The sequence below is a fragment of the Colobus angolensis genome, unplaced genomic scaffold, assembly GCF_000951035.1.
Source record: "Colobus angolensis palliatus isolate OR3802 unplaced genomic scaffold, Cang.pa_1.0 Scaffold20, whole genome shotgun sequence".
Lineage (NCBI taxonomy): Eukaryota > Metazoa > Chordata > Mammalia > Primates > Cercopithecidae > Colobus > Colobus angolensis.
The window spans coordinates 2,532,124-2,538,077 of NW_012115155.1; positions in this window are offsets into that span (position 1 = coordinate 2,532,124).

Here is a 5,954-nt window from a genome sequence, read left to right on the forward strand (position 1 = left end):
ACGCATCCCCAGCGTCTTCCCTGTTCCGGTCACTTCTTACATTCAGAGACCACCCACCTCCTGCCCTCTCTTGCATCCTGTCACCTGCAGCGCCCTCTCCTGCCTCCTTCAAAGCCCACCCTGCTGTGCCTGGCCTCCCTGGCCACCCCTGGCTGCAGGACACCCCCTGTCCTGGTTTCCTTCCACCTCCCTGACTGCCCCTTTCTGTTTCTCATCTTTGTTTTTCTCCTGCTCCCCAGCTCCCCTCTCAACCCTATGCCTCTTGACTTAGTTACATTAGGTCTGGCCTCACATAGCGGAAAACCCCAAATAGCGGCGGCTTAAGTGCCCAAGGTTCTTTTCTGTCCCATGAAAGCAGAGCAGAGGAAGCAGCTCAGGGCTGGTGTGGCGGCACGGCAAAGTCACCGCGACCCCAGTCTGGCCTTTAGGAATCTGCTGTCTGGAAGGCCCTGGCCAGATCCTGTTCCCTGACCCTGACCGGCTGGGCCCTACTTCCTCCAGCGTGGCTTCAGCCCCAGCGCGGGTCCAGGCAGCTCTCCGGCAAGCTCCTGTTGGCCCTCCATCCCCTGCAAGCTCCACTGTGCCAGGGCCTGTCCTGCTCATTTGCTCCCTCCGTACTGCCTTTTGCGGGGCTTGGTGCTTGCTGCCAAGGTGTCCGCCCTCCCTGCTAAGTGATCTGAAGTCAGGACAGTGCCATAGCTCAGTCATTGCCTGGCACCGTGTTCTGTTCCTACTAGATCCTCTTCAGACATGTGGAATGAATACAAGAACCTTTTTGAATAATAGTTAGAGACATCAGGAAGGGCTAAAGACCGTCCTGAGGGGCCCCGAACTCAGAATATGTTCTGTGGTTGGAGGCTGGGTGCAGCGGCTCATGCCTGTAATCCCAGCACTTTGGGAGGCCAAGGCAGGTGGATCACCTGAGGTCAAGAGTTTGAGACCAGCTTGACCACTATGGTGAAACCCTGTCTCTTCTAAAAATACAATAATTAGCCAGGCGTGGTGGCGGGTGCCTGTACTGCCAGCTATTCGGAAGGCTGAGGCATGAGAATCTCTTAACCCGGGAGGTGGAGGTTGCAGTGAGCCAAGATCATGCCACTGCAGTCTAGTCTGGGCAACAGAGCAAGACTCTGTCTCAAAATATATATATATATATTCTGTGGCTGGAGAGGAGGGCTAGTTATCACCAAGGTGTACAAGATCAGTGAGTGTGCCTGACAGTGTTCATAGATTTAATTACAAGAAGATTCATGGTTAGCTGAGCTCAGGTAAATAACAGTTTGACTACATTATGCACAGATACAAATGGTGTCCTAAAGGGATTGTGTAATAATGCGTGTGACACCTCTTTTGACCAGTGTTACTTAATGTCAGTTGATGAGCGTTTCAGTATTTCTATGCCTGGCAGGTTCTTCTTTTTATTTCTAATTAAGTTTCTTGCTCTGTGCTGTTATTTCTAGATCAGTAGGAAGTTGTATGAGAAACATTAGACACCCTAAGGGAGATGAAGGTCAAATGAAATTTTAATGTTTTGTATTTCTTCATCCTAAAGATGCTATCTATTTATCTGGTCTGTCTTTACATCTTTCTTTTTCTTCTTCTTTTCTTTGGAAAGGCGTCGAAGGGCACATCCTCCAGTCCCTGGCTTGAGATCAATTTGCGTGACAGGCCCTGCTGACAGGTGGAGGGCTGAGGACAGTGCCTGGTGGCTTGGGCTCTGGTCACGGTTCTGTTGGCATCGTGAATGCATGTGGCTCGACTCTGGGAATCTTGGAGCAATGCAGACAGCAAGTTCACGATAGGTGTTTGCCCTTCAATAGGCCAGAGCTAAAACTTCACCCCCTTCACAGTGGGGCCTCCTAATTAGATATAAATAAATCCATCAAGCAAAGATCAAACCCTTCCCTTTTCATGCATTGGTTTTTTTCCCTCTGGCATTTCAACCCACAATCTAATATATGGGAAAGAGAAGACACTGTAGAGGTTGAATGACCTGGGCTAGGGAGGTAGGTGAGAAACGCCTCCTTTCACAGACCAGCACCTGACTCGCGGTTTGGGGGCCTGGGTGGGGAAGGAGGAGGAAAGACAGGGAGCATGGTATGAACCAGGAGCCTGCCTAGCAGCCAGACCAAAAGGGAAAGGTCTGAACGTTGAGAGGACTTGAAATTGTAACAGAGTTTTATCAGCCAGTCAATAGGTCCTGGCTGCAGGAAGATGAACCTGCTAATGGCTGTTTTTCTCTCCTTCTGCAGCCACAATGGTTCCCCCAGTGGAGTTCCCTTCAGTGCGAGACAGAGACCATTTTACTGACTGCGAAAATTCAATTCGAGTCTTATGTCAGGGTGGGGAAAACTTATGCAAAGCCCAACATTTTGGTGGCTCTCTTTTTGAGCTGCTTTACCGTGGTAGCTTCCTAGGAAGTGAGCTCCATGAATATGCAGCATAGGGTTGCAGCTGAGGGGGTGTGGGCTGTTGGAGACAGAGGACCTCAGTGTTCATATACATGACATGATTGATGAGTTTCTTGGTTCTGTTTAAAAAGCAAAAAAGGGGAGGCCGAGGCGGGCAGATCACAAGGTCAGAGGATCAAGACCATCCTGTCCAACATGGTGAAACCTTGTCAATACTGAAAATACAAAAATTAGCTGGACATGGTGGCATGTGCCTGTAGTCCCAGCTACTTGGGAGCCTGAGGTAGGAGAATCGCTTGAACCCGGGAGGCAGAGGTTGCAGTGTGCTGAGATCATGCCACTGCACTCCAGCCTGGTGACACAGCAAGACTCCGTCTTACCGACAACAACAAAAAAGCAAAAAAGATGTCTTATCTGTAGACAAGCATAATTTCTTTGGTTTCGGTGTTGTCTCTGTCACCCATCAGAACCTCAGAAATGCTGTCTTGGGTCAGCTGTGCATTTTTCTTTGCTGGTGGCCCATTGGACAGGCAGGTCACTTCTTTTTTTTTTTTTTTTTTTTTGAGACAGAGTCTTGCTCTGTCGCTCAGGCTGGAGTGCAGTGGCGTGATCTCGGCTCACTGCAAGCTCCGCCTCCCGGGTTCACGCCATTCTCCTGCCTCAGCTTCCCGAGTAGCTGGGACTACAGGTGCCTGCCACCACGCCCGGCTAATTTTTTGTATTTTTAGTAGAGACGGGGTTTTACTGTGTTAGCCAGGATGGTCTTGATCTCCTGATCTCATGATCCGCCCACCTCGGCCTCCCAAAGTGCTGGGATTACAGGTGTGAGCCACCGCGCCCAACCTCTGGGCAGGTCACTTCTTGTCCTCTGAAGGGTAGATGGAAAAAAGGTCAGTTCGAAGTTCAAGAACAGCTGAGAACTGAGGCATGCCATTTAAGGGGAGTTTGGTACTTGAACCCAAGTGTTCCCAGAGTGGACGCAGTTGGGCTTGGAAACCCTAAACAAAGAAACCTTAGAAATGCTCTACTTTTCCTTTGTTAGTAGCAAAATAGCCAGCTGGCTGGGTTCTTGGCCACACATGGGCACCCAGAAGCCATCTACAGGAGCTCCCATGGCAGGAATGGGAGGAGGGGCCTCCTCAGCTCAGCCCCTCCTCCCATGAGCTGCCCAGGCCTGTGTCCTGACAGGAGGACTTCAGTCCCTCCCCTTCCTCCCTTTTGGTTCTCACGCTAGCCCTCCTTGCCTCCCCGATAGGCTGGGTCTCTCAGGCACTAGAGCGCTGCTACTGTCCTAAAACACCTCTGCAAGGGGTCACATGTCCTCCTGGCCTTACCACCTCTTTCTGGGCTGACAAACCCAGGCTGAGCTACACTGGACTTGACCTGGTTCCTCCCCTAGACCTACAGTCACACAATTGATCCCAGGGACCTCTGTTTTTGCCCACCTCGTCTCTCTCATGTCCACCTGGAGGCCACCTGGAAAATGCCTCTTCGTGCTTCATGGCTCAGTTCGAATCCTGCCTCCCCTGAGACACCTCTGGTACACTTAGGTGTCTCTCCCCCTCAGCCCTATCCCTGTGGTCTCTCTGGGAGAGGGTCTTCCTGCTCATGTATTGGTCTTTCCAGTAGACTTGGGTGGGGGGTGTCAGGCTCTGACTTATGCATTGCTGGATCTCCAGCAGCTAGTTCAGTGCATTTACTGAATGAAGGGGAAGGAATTCTGGGCTAGGAATAGTTTGTGGTTAGCAATTTGAAGTGGGCCACTAACCAACTGCTGTATTTAGCACCTCTATTTTTTTTCTAGAAAATATACCAACTTGGACAGCCATCCTCACGGGGCCTGCTGTTGAAATATTTCCCGAATGTTCACAAATTTCCTGGACGTTCAAAACATGTTGAATTCTACTATCACAGAGTCTCCAGTACCCCCGTGAAGTGGTCGGAAGGCCCTTGCTGGATGAACCAGAAGTGGGTCCTCTCTAGCTAGCTGCATCAAGGCTCCCCAGTCTTCCTGAGAATGAGGCCCAGAACACAAGAGTTTGTATGGTTCTTGCTGACGTACAATAGGTATCAGGAGTTGGGGAACTGAGGACATCATCTCAAAAGTACCACAATTGATGAGCAGCCCTATGAAATGCTTTTGCGTTAAAGCCTGTTTAGGAAATAGAAAGGGGGCATGAGCAGGTGTGACGCGCCTGTGTGACCTGCTTACACCTGCCGGGAGGGGACAGCAGCACACACCTGGGAGCACGGAGTGGCTTGCCATCCGAGCTGACCAGAACACAGGGCCTGTGCTGGAGTCCTGGGCCTGCTGCTGAACTACAGGGTCTTGGCCCAGCCACGCTGGGCACCTCAGCTCCTCCGTCTGCCCCACGTGATGCCCCTACTTCATTCAGTTCATAAACAGTCACCGAGGCAGGTGCTGTGCGGGACACTGGGCAGTGACAGATGAATAACATAGGTCTTGGGCCCCCGAGCCCATGAGCTACTAGAGATAATAAGCATCCTCACTGAGCCCACTGCTGGGTTTACGGATGTAGATGGCTGCCAGGGCCTTCCTGAGGTAGGAGGCACCCAGCTGCTCTGGTAAGAAATACAGGACTGTTTAATCAAAATACCCCTCCTATGCCCACTCTTTCATCAAGGACTTGAGTCTGTGACCTCAAAGGCATGAGGTGGCCTTGGGGGCATTCTATGGGGCTCTGTGTTGGTCTCTGAGCTCTTACAAAGGCCAGCTTGACCCCCAACCCTGGGAGGCACTCTTGGCTGGGTTCTCCTTCCCACCTGCCTCCAGGCTGAGGCTGTCCATCACGAGAGTCCAGGGCTGCTGGCTGAGCACGACACTGCTGCCTTGGGCCTGGCACGCACCTCCTCTGTGCAGAGATCGAGTTGCTCTGGAGAGGTGTGACATATGATGGTGAAACTTGGCAACAGTGGCTTCAGTGACAGAAAAATAAATGCCAGGTCCCTAAGCCCAACTCTGCCAGAGGCCTTCTTCCAGCCAGAACGCTAGCGCCCACTGGTGCAAAGACCTTCTCTCCACTCCACAACTTGCAGGAGCTGCAGGGCCAAGAACTGCACCTGGGTTCTCAATTCATTTTGCAAATGAGCCCTAAGGCTCACTTTTATGGTTTGCCTTGTCACTTTTGGACATTTTCATCGTTCTCAACAGATAGCGATGGGTTATGCAAAAAAAAAGAAAAAAAAAAAGGCGTGAGAGCAAGTGCTCTGTACTCTTCCATCTTCTGCAAGCCCGAATCTATAGTGTTGCCATGTTTCCTTCCCGCCTTCTCCAAGGAGTTCCTTGAAGGCAGCAGGGAGCCAGCATCCTGCATTAGGGCGGCCTGGTCTTGCAGCTGCTTGGAGGGTGTTGGCTACAGCACTGATGTGCATTATTGTATTCAAAACTGACAGACGCAGTCACATCCTTAGCCGAGATGGAAGGCTGAGTTTACCAGTACAAGGAGAACCAAGCTCGGTACTAAATGAGGCTCTGAAGCAACAGGAACAGGTCCTTGCCCCTCAGGAGGGGATGGGAAGCCC